The sequence below is a fragment of the Thalassophryne amazonica genome, unplaced genomic scaffold (genome assembly GCF_902500255.1).
Source record: "Thalassophryne amazonica unplaced genomic scaffold, fThaAma1.1, whole genome shotgun sequence".
NCBI classification, from domain to species: Eukaryota; Metazoa; Chordata; class Actinopteri; order Batrachoidiformes; family Batrachoididae; genus Thalassophryne; species Thalassophryne amazonica.
Window position 1 is genome coordinate 147,360 of NW_022986301.1, and position 16,275 is coordinate 163,634.

Sequence of the window (16,275 nt, forward strand, 5' to 3'; positions counted from 1 at the left end):
ATTATCAAACTCTTAAAGAGGGTAAATCATTACGCAATGTTGCAAAAGATGTTGGTTGTTCACAGTCAGCTGTGTTCTAAACTCTGGACCAAATAGAAACAACATGGGAAAGTTGTTAAAGGCAAACATATTGGTAGACCAAGGAAGACATCAAAGTATCAGGACAGAAAACTTAAAGCAATATGTCTCAAAAATCAAAAATGCACAACAAAACAAATGAGGAACGAATGGGAGGAAACTGGAGTCAACGTCCGTGACCGAACTGTAAGAAACTGCCTAAAGGAAATGGGATTTACATACAGAAAAGCTAAACGAACGCCATCATTAACACCTAAACAGAAAAAAAACAAGGTTACACTGGGCTAAGGAAAAGCAATCGTGGACTGTGGATGACTGGGTGAAAGTCATATTCAGTGATGAATCTCGAATCTGCATTGGGCAAGGTGATGATGCTGGCACTTTTGTTTGGTGCTGTTCCAATGAGATTTATAAAGATGACTGCCTGAAAGAACATGTAAATTTCCACAGTCATTAATGATATGGGGCTGCATGTCAGGTAAAGGCACTGGGGAGATGGCTGTCATTACATCATCAATAAATGCACAAGTTTACGTTGATATTTTGGACACTTTTCTTATCCCATCAATTGAAAGGATGTTTGGGGATGATATCATTTTTCAAGATGATAATGCATCTTGCCATAGAGCAAAAACTGTGAAAACATTCCTTGCAAAAAGACACATAGGGTCAATGTCATGGCCTGCAAATAGTCCGGATCTTAATCCAATTGAAAATCTTTGGTGGAAGTTGAAGAAAATGGTCTATGACAAGGCTCCAACCTGCAAAGCTGATCTGGCAACAGCAATCAGAGAAAGTTGGAGCCAGATTGATGAAGAGTACTGTTTGTCACTCATTAAGTCCATGCCTCAGAGACTGCGAGCTGTTATAAAAGCCAGAGGTGGTGCAACAAAATACTAGTGATGTGTTGGAGCGTTCTTTTGTTTTTCATGATTCCATAATTTTTTCCTCAGAATTGAGTGATTCCATATTTTTTTTTCCCCTCTGTTTGGTCTAAAAAAGTAACCGTTACTGACTGCCACAATTTTTTTTTTTGATTTCTTATAGTGTTTCTTAAAGCCAGAAAGTTGCCATTTGAAATGACTTTAGTTTTGTGTCATGTCTGTGATCTGCTTTTTTTCTACAAAATTAAACAACTGAATGAACATCCTCTGAGGCCGGTGATTCCATAATTTTTGCCAGGGGTTGTAGATGTAGTGACGAACTGTGTTAACTGACAGTGGTTTTCTGAAGTGTTCCTGAGCCCACGCGGTAAGATCCTTTACACAATGATGTTGGTTTTTAATACAGTGCCACCTGAGGGATCGAAGGTCACGGGCATTCAATGTTGGTTTTCAGCCTTGCTTATTACATGTAGAAAGTTCTCCAGATTTTCTGAATCTTCTGATTATATTATGGACTGTAGATCATGGAATCCCTAAATTCCTTGCAATTGAACATTGAGAAACATTATTCTTAAACTGTTGACTATTTTCTTCACGCAGTTGTTCACAAAGTGGTGATCCTCGCCCAATCTTTGCTTGTGAATAGCTGAGCCTTTTGGCGATGCTCCTTTTGTATCCAATCATGACACTCACAATTAGTGTCCTCAGTTCCCAAACGCTTATTGAGTGTTGTTAGAAGGAACGGTGATGTAGCAGTGGTAAACATTCCACTGTGCCAGCTTTTTTGAAATGTGTTGCAGGCATCCATTTCAAAATGAGCAAATATTTGCACAAAAACAAAGTTTATCAGTTTGAACATTAATATCTTGTCTTTGTGGTGTATTCAACTGAATATAGGTTAAAAAGGATTTCCAAATCATTGTATTCTGTTTTTATTTACATTTTACACAACGTCACAACTTCATTGGAATTGGGGTTGTAAAAAGTACTGGTGTGACACAAACCTCCAGCATCAAACTCTCAACCTACAGCTCATATCTGAAAGAGTTTGAAAGCCAAGATTATTTAAAAGCCATTCAGCTACTCAACATCTGAACTGCAAGGCAGAGTGGGTCATTTTAAAACCTGAACCTGGCATGTGCATGCTCACACGTCCCGACTGCTGCTGATGTACGCAGACTGGAGCGTGTGGAAGACAGCGGCGGCATTAAAGCTGGAGAGTGGTGGAGGTAAAACTTCAGCAAGCAGAGTGATAACTAATGCAAAGTCAGGCCATTATCACGCCGCCGTCCTCCTTCCACTTTAATAAGAGTGGAAAAGCTCAAGCTCCCATCCAATAAGCACTGATTCATGTCAGCGGCTTTAATGCAAAAGCATTGCGTTGATTGTTACCAGACATTTAGCCCAGAGAAATCTGGTCCTGAAAGGTTCTGAGTAATCAGCACTTTGCTGTAAACTTTTTAGACAGACCTGAATCTATTTTAGAACAGTGCACGGGTAGCTGACTCTGATCGATGAGTGTCCACCCACACTGACAGGAAAAGATGATCGCTTCCCTGAGTGATTCTTCTGAACTAGAGCTGGGTCTTTGATTTGCCACAGGGGTGCAAGAACCCAATCCAACAGAGACTCGGCTGAAGGATTCGACACGATGTTGCATTCTGTTCAGCAGTTACTCTGACCCTCAGACATCCAAAAACACACGACTCTTCTGTTAGGATTTATGCAAAAAAAAAAAAAGTCATGATTTACTCTATTTTCAGGATTATAAGTTGAACCTGTCCAAAAAAAAAAAAAGCTTCTTGCAGAACGAGGTGAAAAAACAAAGTTATATAGGACTATAAATGGCACCTTTCTGTATTATGTCTTTAATTTGGGATGTTTATGCATTGCTAAAGTGTACTTTTTATTGTTTGACATTTTATTCTTGGAGTTTGTTTTGATTTGTACTTTGATTCCTGGGAAAGCCCATATATGTAGTTAGTATAATTAGACAGGGTTTTCCAGTTTATAGAAGTTGCACTGTAGTATAAGTTGCAGGACCTCCAACACTAGTTTAAAAAAAAAAACAAAAAAAAAAAAACATTGTGGCATACTCTAGAAAATACAGTACTTAAAATAAATTTAGCACCGGAGGGAGTATTACTGAATTTGTTACAACAAACTCACTTTACAATTGTCAATGTAACCAAGAATTAAATTCTATTTTTAAACATGATTTCTCAAAAAGACAAAGCGATTTCAGTTGAGAGGTAGGCTGAATGTCAACGCCAGGGTTTACAGCCAATGTGCATCCAGGATCATTTTTTATTTAAATTAGTGTTTCTATGTTTATCGAGTTCTATGTGGTCAGGACTCGAGTAAAACAGCGCCCCCGCTGGCACTTGAACAGAGGTAAGAATGACTAAACAGACCTTGGCAGAGGTCTGTGCACTCAGAGTGTTCTCTAACATGACCATGTTTTACACCATGTGACAAACGGGAGTCATCACATGACCTCCACCTACGCCCCCAGCTGGAGGAGGTAAAGAGCTACACACTCCCAAGTGCAGAGATCAATCAGGTGGATCCGGAACACAAAACATTTGACAAAGCGTCGACTCTGTTCCTACATGTTTTATTCTTTCACATTAAAACTTCAAAATATGAAAACTATAAAGACAGCAAAACAAACTTCAAGACTTCATATATAAATGTAAACTACACTTATGCTATTTACACACACACACACACTCCATATAAATGCTTTTTATAATCCATGTTCTAGCTGCAGAATTTTGCTTCTTTATTCAACCTGTGGATGTGAAGGAGCCATTTTTCAGTTTTGGATGAAGGATTAATACTTGCCTAAATAAACATGTACTTTGTGGAATGATGGTGGCGTGACTGTTCTTTCACCCAAAATAAAAAAATAAATAAAAACAGTCAAGCTGTTTGGTATAACAACTGCTCTCAGGAAAACTTAGCCGATGCATCTCAACAGAGTGGCCGAGATTTGGAAGGTGCGCAAAGTTCTGGCTACATTCACCTTGTCAGCTCAAACTTTCTTTTGCCAATCACATTTTTCTACATTCATGTTCTGAATCTGATCTGACTATTCTCACATTGTTCACAACAAGAAACCAGATCAACAAAGATGTTTGCAAAAACAAGAAAACATCAGCTTTGGTACATTCAAATAACTCCATTTTTGTCCTGTATTGTGACTCCACAGGCTACTTTTTGAACCCAGTTCCTTTGAATGCTTACACCAAGGAACTCCCTTTGGCTGCTCCCTTGTTCCGGAGGTCATCACAGCAGATCAGAGGTGCATCAACATGTTGATTTGGCACTTGTTTTATACTAAATGCTCCTAATCTAGACTTGTATCAAACTTTTCTTTCGCCAGTGATAATCAGCCAATCAGAGCGCACGTCACATCGCAGCCATAAAATAAATATCACAGTTCATCCAAAAGTGGCTACTCAGGAACATTTGCAATTTGTTAATGTCAAAAAGTGCAACAACCCTGTTTTTAAAGGACCATAGTTCAGAAACCCTCAACATTTTCCACGTTCATTGTGTAGAGAATTTTTTTTTTTTTAAAGCCAAATCCGAGTCGGTGACCATGGGAGATTTTTGGACTTTGGTTGAGTTCGTATGGAATGACCTGTCAGGAAGCGGGATGTAAAGCCTCTACCAAATCAACATGCAGGTCTAGACTGGATCTGCCCGAGCAACCCAGAGCAAAGAACCTCACACTCACTCTCTCACAAACGTCAACCGCAGGAGCCTACAACAAAACATCGTTTATGGCTCCATCCACTGAAGCATTAAGGTTTAACTCGTTGCCTGGAGAATTCTGGGAACTTACACTTTAGCACAGTTTGAGTGGTGGTAGAACGTGATACCACTTTTACAAAATGCCACATGACGTTATGTGACAGCACCAAACGTGTAGAGACGCTGACTCGTCTCTACAGTGTTCATGTGTATGGGTCCTCAAACGGCGTGTCTAAGCACCAGAAAAAAACCTTATGGACTCGAGGTCACTGGACAGTAGAGGTGTGGAATTAGCTTGAATAAGCAGGTTTGGGAAATTGGAAGGATGATGTTGGCAAGGAGAAGCTGAAGCATCACATCAATACAGTTTGTGGAACTGGGGGGTGTTAAAAAATAACACTTTTTGAATGTCAGAACACCAAAAAATATTTTATTCAGATCCATGACACATAAGTGCTTACATTTAAACAGTCAATACAACTGCAATAACATTTGTCCTTAAAAAGATTCATGTTTAATTCAAACATTAGAAAAAGTGTTTCATTAAAAAAAAAAAATTCCCAGGTATCAAAAAATGTCAAATGTCAGCAACACCAACATATATTGGTTTGAATCTTATTGCTGGAATAGAGTTTCATGAATCAATGCAGTGCTTTTCAGTTGGGGAGGGGGGAAGAAAAACGTAGCACCATAAACACACATGCACAACTCAGTTAACAACAACCACCACACACACACACACAAAAAAAACACTGCACACTCCAACTTTTTGTACAAACTAAACCCAAAATTTAAGAAACACAATGTCTCTTAAATATTTTAGGGACAAGAGCAAACCGCTTAACAGATGTATATTTTTGGCAATACCATTCATCAAGCGGCAGTCTGGCAGTGACGTTTCCAAAGCGTTGTTGGTAGTTTCTGAAAAGAACCACAGAACTTCATCCAAAATATGTACTTTTATAGAGGTGGAACCAAAGAAAAAGACTTTTCTAAATCACAGTATGTGCACTAAACTAAAACCTTGTAAAACAAACTTTATCAGATTATTTATAGTACCAAATCACAGCACATCACCCCAAGGCACTTCGCAAGGGTAAGGTCTAAACTTAGCAACCCCACAGAGTGAGCACAGAGGCAACAATGGTGAGGAAAATCTCCCTTGGTCTTTTGAGGAAGAAACCTCAAGCAGACCAGACTTAAGGGGGTAACCAACTACTCAGACCATACTAACAGATCAAATCAAAATGTACAGCAAAGAATTAAAAAAAAATGCAAATCATTCATATGTCCTTTAACTTACCGTTGCTGTGCATTTTAAAGACAGTCCAAACAAGTTTTAAGCTAAGCAGTATGAAAATTATATTCCCTCATGTGTGGTATTTCAGCTTGAGAGCATGATTTCTTAAGTTTACTTGTTCTCTAAAGCCTCATTTCCAACGAGCAGTCCACGTCGGTATGACAGGACTGAAAGCTATTTTGCCCATTTTCACATTCAGATTTAGGAACAGTACCAAAATAATCAACTTGTACTTTACCACTTTTAAATAAAGTCTTAATTTTACCTGTCGGATCATTTCATTCTGCACTGTGTTTGAAGAAAATCTTTTTTTTTTTATTAATTTATACTGTTTGTGCTTGGCGTTTGCTGTGCAAGTATGCATATAGATGTGTGTGTAGATTTTACTTTTGTGGTAAAAGGAGTGGGCATTTATAAGCTTTTGCTTCTGCCCACCCCCTTTTGATCACAGGTTCACACTGTTAAACTGTGCTATTTGAGTTTTTGTTACTGTTGAGTCTGTGTGCCGAATAAATTCATTCATTCAGTCGGATTCATCATCACAGCCTGGCAAAAATGGCTATCCACGCAAGACACCCTTGTTTTGGAAAACGACATCTGGGAAATACTTTGTCTCACCACCAACAGGAAAAATAACATTTTAATACTTGAAAGCGTCACACGCTTTGTTTATTCATATCAGCATTCACCACAGCTATCTCCTTCAGCATTCTGCTCGTCATCAAAACAAATCCTATTAATGAGTCACCAAGACAAAACAAACAAGTTAATAATAATAAAAAAAAAATTACACTGTGTGGATGCCATGTGGAGGGGTGAGGCCACATGATGGCTTACATGCACTCAATGACATACATGTCAACCTCTACCATGCTCCACCTACCAAATAAAGGGTACAGTTTGGCAGTGGGAACCGATCCAGACCACTCGGAAATGAGGCATAAGACACAGAAGGTCTCTCTCATTCAGACCTTGTCTGAGGGCAGTTGGCATCCAGCTTAGTCCTGCGTTACTGCTACCTTCTGTCCCGAAATGTGAATTACACTACCTTATTCCTTATTCTTACACATATACACACTGCCAACTTCTGGCCACAGATGTTAATGCAGTATTTTTTTCCCATATCCTCTCAAGACTGAACTCATTCATGATGTCCTCCATAGTGAACAAAAACAGTTAAATCAAAAGATACTTCTCCTCCTCCTCATGCCCCCCACCCCTCCAGGATCTTAGGAGAATATACAAGTCGCAGGACCTCACAAACTAGTTTAAAAAAAGTACCTAGAAAACACAATACACATGGCGTTTGTTCCATGTGGTCTTGTATTTGTGAGAATGACACACCTGTATGTGAGGTCAGCAGGATGCTGCCACTGCCTGTCATTTGGGTTCGACGTCTCGTCAGCCACACGGGCCATCAGGTTCGCCAACTCGTTCATAACACCTACAGAAAACAAAAAAAGTGAGGTGCAACACATTAGCACTGCAACAGTATGACCAATTTCCCAAAGTAATTAACTCCCAAGAGTAATGAATGTAGAATGTTCAATATACAACGTCCTAGTGTTGACCATAAGTCTTTTACCACACAAGATGGCAGAGGGCCCAATAAACAAGTTGTACATCGAGCTGCCATAACCATTTTAGTAAGCCAAAGAAATGAGTTCAAAGTCATGTAAACTGTGGCCTTCATATACGGGCCTAGAGACAAAACATTCTTCCTCACCACAAGGGGATTCAATCATTTTGACTCTGATGTCTTCAACCTTGTCATTAAAATATGTCAAGAAGTCAATTGCAGACAAACTGGTGTTGCAAGCAAACTGTTTGGGCTGTGTAAGCCTAGAAAATATGTTAAATAGCAATTTAGAATTATGCTTATTATTCATAATCAAAATGGAATTAGTCGCTACTTTCATAGTTGACATCAGTGCCTGATTTAAAAAAAAAACAAAAAAACACTGTCTCTCCAAGCTTGATAATAAATAAATAATTCATGCCTGGAATGATGCCACTGGCATTCCAAGTTTCCTGCAACTTATCCTGAGGGTGTAACCATTATTGAAGACTGCGTTTTTTGCAGGGGGGGTCACTGAATTAAGTATGAGGTCTGTGAGAAAAGTATCCGACCTTTTTATTTCATGCAAAAAAAAAAAAAATATATATATATGGATTTGATTCATATGTTTTTACGTCAGCCAAGCTTGAACCTTCGTGCGCATGCGTGAGTTTTTCCACGTTTGTCGGTTGTGTCATTCACCTGTGGGCAGGCTTTGAGTGAGCACTGGTCCACCCCTCTCATCGTCGTTTCATTGCGAGGAAATGGCGGAATGATTTGGGCTTTTTTCCCCATCAAAATTTTTTCAGAAATTGTTAGAGACTGGCAGCTGGAAACCATTCGAAAAATTTATCTGGCTTTCGGTGAAAATTTTACAGGCTTCACAGAGAATGAGTGTTACTACAGCTTTAAGGACAGCCCAGAATGGTGCACGACGTGCCGTGCTCCGAGCCGCCATTGACAGGCAGAAACCACCACATCATTTCTAAACAGATGGCTGTGTGGAGCCGGCACCGTCGTGTGCAATTTCTCTGGTTATCACAAGAGCTGGACATCAGCCATTTTCCGGCAGATTTCACTTTTAACAAGAGAATGTCATGGAAAGCCGGAGGCTTCGCGCGTCACGACCGATTCGCTGATGAAGCGAGAGAAAGGAACACCTCCGTTTCGGAGTGTTAAAGGACAAGTTGGGACAAGCCCAGCTCTCCACAATTTCTCTTATACTCACTCGACTGGTAAGCACTGAAAGCCGAGATAGGCATGTCCCAACTTGTCCTTTAACACTCCGAAACGGAGGTGTTCCTTTGTCTTGCTTCATCAGTGAATCTGTCCTGACGCGCGAAGCCTCCGCGCTGCTTTCCATGACAAAATCTCTTGTTAAAAGTGAAATCTGCCGGAAAATGGCTGATGTCCAGCTCTTGTGATAAGCAGAGAAATTGCACACGGTGGTCCCGGCTCCACACAGCGATCCGTTTAGAAATGATGTGGTGGTTTCTGCCTCTTGATGGCGGCTCAGAGGGCGGTGCGCCATTGTGGGCCGTCCTTAAAGCTGTAGTAACACTCATTCTCTGTGAAGCCCGTAAAATTTTCATTGAAAGCCAGATAAATTTTTCGAATGGTTTCCAGCTGCCTGTCTCTAGCAGTTTCTGAAAAAAATTCTGATGGAAAAAAAAAGCCCAAATCATTTCGCCATTTCCTCGTAATGAAACAATGACGAGAGGGGTGGACCAGTGCTCACTCAAAGCCTGCCCACAGGCGAATGACGCAACCGACAGGCGTGGAAAAACTCATGCATGTGCATGAAGGTTCAAGCTTGGCTGACGTAAAAACAATGAATCAAATCCATATATTTTTTGCATAAAATAAAAAGGTCAGATACTTTTCTCACAGACCTCGTAGACCCTTAAGCGAACTGTTAAAATTCTCGGACAACTCGTTGAGAGTTCCTCTGAAAAGACAGGATTTAGTACATCTGGCAACCCTGAATTTAAAACATCTAATGCACTGGGGCTGATATATCAGGATATCTTAAATGACCTCATTTCTCTACCTAATGGCTAATAAATTAGGGATTAAAATATCTAATAAAAATCAATGCATGATCTGAAACTGGCAGTGAGCAAATATCACTCACTAACAGACAACCCATAACCTAACGCAAGATCTAAAGTATGTCCACGTTGATGTGTTGGGCCAGACAAATTGTGTAAGATGATCAAAACCAAAACAAAAAAGTCAGCATCTAAACTCACCTTATTTAAAAGACTCAACAAAGTTTTAAAAGTCATAAGCAACTGGCTTGATGAATAGTTAAAAAGAAGAGGAAGAAGAAAGCAAAAGTCACTGTGGATCTCTGGAAGCGTTCAGATTCACACCTGGGTTTCCTGCTTGATTCATGTGGGTCTTCACCGCTTGCACGTATCGACGCTTTGCAAACTCGGCATCACTCTGTAAACGCACTTGCCTGGAGAGAGAGAGAGAGGGAGAGAGAGAAAAAACATCAAAACAAACCCACAAGACCGAACCTGGACACAGATTTCATCTTTTAAACCAAAGAATAAAACAATTTCATAATAAATACACTCCCAAAACTCAGAGAAACACTAGAATGTTGCAAGGAGTGGAAACTGACACCACAAAATACATAAATTAATTCCATATTGTGCCAGATGTGGTCCAAGAGCACCCCCTACAGGTGAAAAGGCCCAGTCAAGCAGTTTTGGTATAATACAGCAGTACCTCAGTGGCTCCTGAATTTTGTGAGCTCCCAAAGGAGCTGCTGCCGACTTCCTGAAGGTACAACTGTTTGGGACCGTGACCACAGACTTCACCTACAACAGGAAAAAAAAAAAAAAAAAAAAAAAAAAAGAGAGACACGTGTTGTTAGCGTGTACTGCACACAGGTTTAAATACTCAAGAATCTCTTCAGTTTTAACAACACGGCTTACCTGTACTTGGAGAGGTAAGGTGGTTTCGTAGCTCGTGTCCACAGTGGTTCCATTGAAAGTGGCCTGGCATTCCTGGGTAGACCTGAACACCTTTCCATCTGTAGGCGGCGTGGCAGCATGCGCACCTGGCTTACGATGAACTACACTGCTGCCTGGAGTTTGGTAGCTCCCTACGCCATCAAAAAACCCTTCTTCCCCATTAGTTCTGAAAGGACTGAAGCTAAAATCCCATCGACATCATCATCATCAAACTCAGAGGCATGATTAAATGGAAGAGGTTCTCCATTAGCATATAAAAGCAACTTTTTTGGCACAGCCTTGGATGGCGCAGAACATTTTGGCTCGTCTGACAATGCACTTTCAAAGTGCTTGCGGTGCACCCCAGATTTCCCATCATTTTTAATATTAAAAGCGCTCGTTTTCTTCAACAGCGCAGGTGTGGAGGCGGCTATCGGAGAGATGGCGTCCTCTTCCGGAATGGGAGTGTCCATAACGCAGCCGAGATCCGGAGACAGAGCCTCTGGGGTGTAAGGCCTCTTTTGTGGAGCTTCATAGCTGTTGTCAAGACAGGACTCTTCCAGCTGCCTCTTCGCAGAGATGAAATTTGGAACAATGACCTTAAGATTGACAATTGGATGAGAAAATGTCTTCGGATGGTGCCGGATGTCATTTTTGCTACAACATTCCATCCTGTATTATGTCGACAGTGACTGATCTTTGCAAGCTTAACGCGTCTCCTGATGACTAAAAATAATCTTCCTTGATGTGGGCACTTTTCATATACCTGAAGGAAGAGGGACAAAAGAAAGAAAACAGGGATGACAACCAAATGTTTAAGCTGTCAATTTCAAACAATCATTAAAACGGCAGTGTACAGGAGTTGGTGTCATCTACAACCCCCGGCAAAAATCAGATCAAAATTTGTCAGGTGATAGTGTCGGTCTGTACCTCAAAAAATGAGTGATCAAAGTTTCAGTCAATATAGGATACCATCCTACACAAGGCTCTTAAATTGGAAAGAAATTTGATATTTTTTTGACAGTTATGAATTTTTGAAAATTCATTTAATGTTAAAGGATAGGGATTTTTCCAATTTTCCAAGATTTTTCCTGACCTATGAACTTGAAAACTGAATAGGTTCTTGCTTATTAGGATATGAATCCTCTGTAAAAAATAAATAAGTAATTTATGCTATTTATCAGGGACAAAGTTACTGAAAATTGTGAGGGTATATACAACCCCTGGCAAAAATTATGGAATCACCGGCGTCGGAGGATGTTCAATTGTTTAATTTTGTAGAAAAAAAAACAAGCAGATCACAGACATAACACAAAACTAAAGTCATTTCAAAAGGCAACTTTCTGGCTTTAACACTAAGAAATCAGGGGAAAAAAAATTGTGGCAGTCAGTAACGGTTACTTTTTTAGACCAAGCAGGGGGGAAAAAAAAAAATATGGAATCACTCAATTCTGAGGAATAAATTATAGAATCACCCTGTAAATTTTCATCCCCAAAACTAACACCTGCATCAAATCAGATCTGCTCATTAGTCTGCATCTAAAAAAAAAAAAAGTGATCACACCTAGGAGAGCTGTTGCACCAAGTGGACTGACATGAATCATGGCTCCAACACGAGAGATGTCAATTGAAACAAAGGAGAGGATTATAAAACTCAGAGGGTAAATCATCACACAATGTTGCAAAAGATGTTGGTTGTTCAGTCAGCTGTATCTAAACTCTGGACCAAATACAAACATGGGAAGGTTGTTAAAGGCAAACATACTGGTAGACCAAGGAAGACAGAAAACTTAAAGCAATGTCTCAAAAATTGAAAATGCACAACAAAATAAATGAGGAACGAATGGGAGGAAACTGGAGTTAACATCTGTGACCGAACTGTAAGAAACCGCCTAAAGGAAATGGGATTTACAGACAGAAAAGCTAAACGAAAGCCATCATTAACACCTAAACAGAAAAAAAACAAGGTTACAATGGGGTAAGGAAAAGCAATCGTGGACTGTGGATGACTGGATGAAAGTCATATTCAGTGATGAATCTCAAATCTGCATTGGGTAAGGTGATGATGCTGGAACTTTTGTTTGGTGCGTTCCAATAAGATTTATAAAGATGACTGCCTGAAGAGAACATGTAAATTTCCACAGTCGATGATATGGGGCTGCATGTCAGGTAAAGGCACTGGGGAGATGGCTGTCATTACATCATCAATAAATGCACAAGTCTACATTGATATTTTGGACACTTTTCTTATCCCATCAATTGAAAGGATGTTTGAGGATGATGAAATCATTTTTCAAGATGAAAACGCATCTTGCCATAGAGCAAAAACTGTGAAAACATTCCTTGCAAAAAGACACATAGGGTCAATGTCATGGCCTGCAAATAGTCCGGATCTTAATCCAATTGAAAATCTTGGTGGAAGTTGAAGAAAATGGTCCATGACAAGGCTCCTACCTGCAAAGCTGATCTGGCAACAGCAATCAGAGAAAGTTGGAGTCAGATTGATGAAGAGTACTGTCACTCATTAAGTCCATGCCTCAGAGACTGCAAGCTGTTATAAAAGCCAGAGGTGGTGCAACAAAATACTAGTGATGTGTTGGAGCGTTGTTTTTCATGATCCCATAATTTTTTCCTCAGAATTGAGTGATTCCATATTTTTTTCCCCTCTGTTTGGTCTAAAAAAGTAACCATTACTGACTGCCACAATTTTTTTTTCCTGATTTCTTAGTGTTTCTTAAAGCCAGAAAGTTGCCATTTGAAATGACTTTAATTTTGTGTCATGTCTGTGATCTGCTTTTTTCCTACAAAATTAAACAACTGAATGAACATCCTCTGAGGCCGGTGATTCCATAATTTTTGCCAGGGGTTGTAGTGGTGAGGTTGCAGATTGCATTAAGCTGTTGCCGGCCACAGTTTTGTTCCCCTTCATGTTTTTGCTTCTTTGGTGACCGGGATTCAAGCCGTTTTTCCTTTTCTTGGGAACCTGCACTAGCAACCAGTAGACCCCATATATTTTCCATATTGGTTATGATGTGAATCTATGAGTTAGTTCTCAAAGATCAAATAAAACTATTAAAAATGTACATACTTGTTAAAAATTAGGCGCACAGCAAATTCAAGTTGGTTACAGGTTTTGATTTTCATTAATTTTGATTAACTGAAAAATCAATATGCGGTTGCACATCAACAACCATTTTGCAGAACCTGCGATGGGTCATGGATGGCAACCATCCACAACAGGGACCACCAACCCTGTTCCTGGACAGCACCTGCCGTGCATGTTTCCTAACTCTCCCAGTTCCACTCCCTTGGCAATTAACTCATTCGGATGTGTTCAGCCAATCAAAACCTGGAAGACACCACTTAAAAAAAAAAATTATATATATATATATATATACACACACACACACACACACATATATATATATATATATATATATATATATATATATATATATATATACACACACACACACACAGGGAAAACACAGGGCAGATGCTCTCCAGGAACAGGGTTGTTGACCTTGGATATACAGAAAACTGGTCCATCTCCACCACCTGATAGTAAGCAGTAGACCTGGTGCAGCCAGGTGAACGGTGGGCATGTCCTTTGCCTTCTCCAGCCACTGGCACATGCTTGCTGTATCATGCACAGACAAAATCCACACGGTTACAGCTGATATTCCGTCATGATACATGTGATTCTACTCAGAAGCTCCCAAACTAATTGTTCATTAGACAAAGACAAACCAAAAAGTACCCACTGATTCTCTGGGGAGTTCCACCAGCAAAGACATCCAGTTGCAACCATAAGTCAGTGGTTACTGGTCCAAGTTTTAAAGCACCTGGAGGTAGTGATGGGATGAACAACACTGGTGCGTCAACACTGTGCCGAGCACACAAGAGTGAAACCCCGTATTGGTGCGTGTATCACTTTAAGAAAAAAAATCATGTGACCGATACAGGAACTGTGTCGTTCGACTGCGCCGTGCCAAGTTGTGTTTATAAGGAAACAAACTATCGACATGTTGCGGATTTGTTGGATGGAGTTTTGCTGTTGGATTTTTGCTTGCCCTCACCTTGTTCCACTGACTTCATGGATCGTTCAGAGACGTTTCCCCAGTCTGGAATAATTTTGATCTTTTGACGCCAAATAAGGTAAATCTTTGTTTACTGTTATTTTTCCAGTTAGATATGTTTGTACTCCTTTACAATACTGGAAGAATAACCAGAAAACATAGCCACACCTTTATCAACTCACTGAAATTTTTATGCTCACCACTGTCATCTGTACCCTGTGAAAGAGTGTTTTTTAAGGCAGGGGAACTGGTGTGTAAGAGGAGAACTCGCCTTGGAGCAAAGACACTTCAGAAACCTTTGTTCCTCAATAAAAATGCATAAATGAATCTATTTTTAGTCTTATTTCGTATGCTTTAACACTTAAGTTTACAAATTTCCATACATAAGTTACAAATTTTAACTCTGAATTTTATTACAAATTTGCTATATTTTACAAACCAACTCAGTTTAGCATTTACACAAAGGGTTTAAGCAAATTTTTAACTCCTCATGAACAGCTTAACTCGACACACAAACTGAGCACATGAAATTATGCAATGATGAGATCATATTTTAAATAGAGGACTAGCGATTAACTATGTCACAGGCTGATGTTGCATTTTCATTTTATTTACCCGCAATGATTTTATAACTACTGCAGGGGTCACTATTGAGCAACCAACACAGTGTCAATACAGTGCCGACAGTTTGTGTAGTGTCAAAACACTCCTTGAGGGATCATCATCCCATCACTACCTGGAGGGACCTGAAGATTTGCACCTTTGCTCTCCTGCAAAGACATTAACAGGAACACCTCTGTCCAGCAGCCTCACGGCTCCATAAGCTCTTCCCAGGCATCTATCAATCTCAAAGGCCGAGAACCCAACAACACGAACACCACTGCAGACAGGTCTATGACTCTACAAGTTCACTCACTGCACACAGACGCACTGCAAAGGCCGAGTCCATGAAGTTCTTGCAAGCCTGGTTCTTTAGACTGATGATCACTTTGAGCAGGTGTGATGAGTTCATCAGTGAAATCACCTGCTGGAGGCCATGCCATGGCAGGTGCAACGATTCACCCAGACGGACCCAATTATGACTAAATTAAGTACTTTTATTTTCGGAAATGCGCTCCGTTTACAAAACGGTACGTTAAAAGCAAACAGCACTAACCTTTGTAGACATACAGCGGGACGCACTGCTGCCTGCCTCGTAACATCAGATATAAAAGTTCAGAGTTCGCTGTATGTCCCCCCCCCCCCAAAATTGGCAGTACTCACAAATGTACTTTAACATCCCTTGTTTAATGTTTCAGCATTCTGAAGGGGCAGCGAAACAGAGAGGGAGAGAGAGCGCTGTTTATTAATGTACCATTTTGAGAACAGAGCACATTTCCGAAAATCAATAAAAGTACTTCATTTAGTCATATTTGGGTCAGTCGTTGCACCCGTCAGGGGCTGCAAAGAAAACCTTCACCCTCTCGGCCCTTTCTGAAATGTTTTTCGACACCACTTAAGTAATAAATTCACTAATTGTTTCATGGATTCCGAGCGTATTTAAAACCTGTTTAAACAAAGTCACTTTGTGTAGAACAGCTGAAGAGAAAAATGTCAAATAGCTGATGATAATTTTAAGATTTCTAAAAGAAAATCCAATACTTGCAGT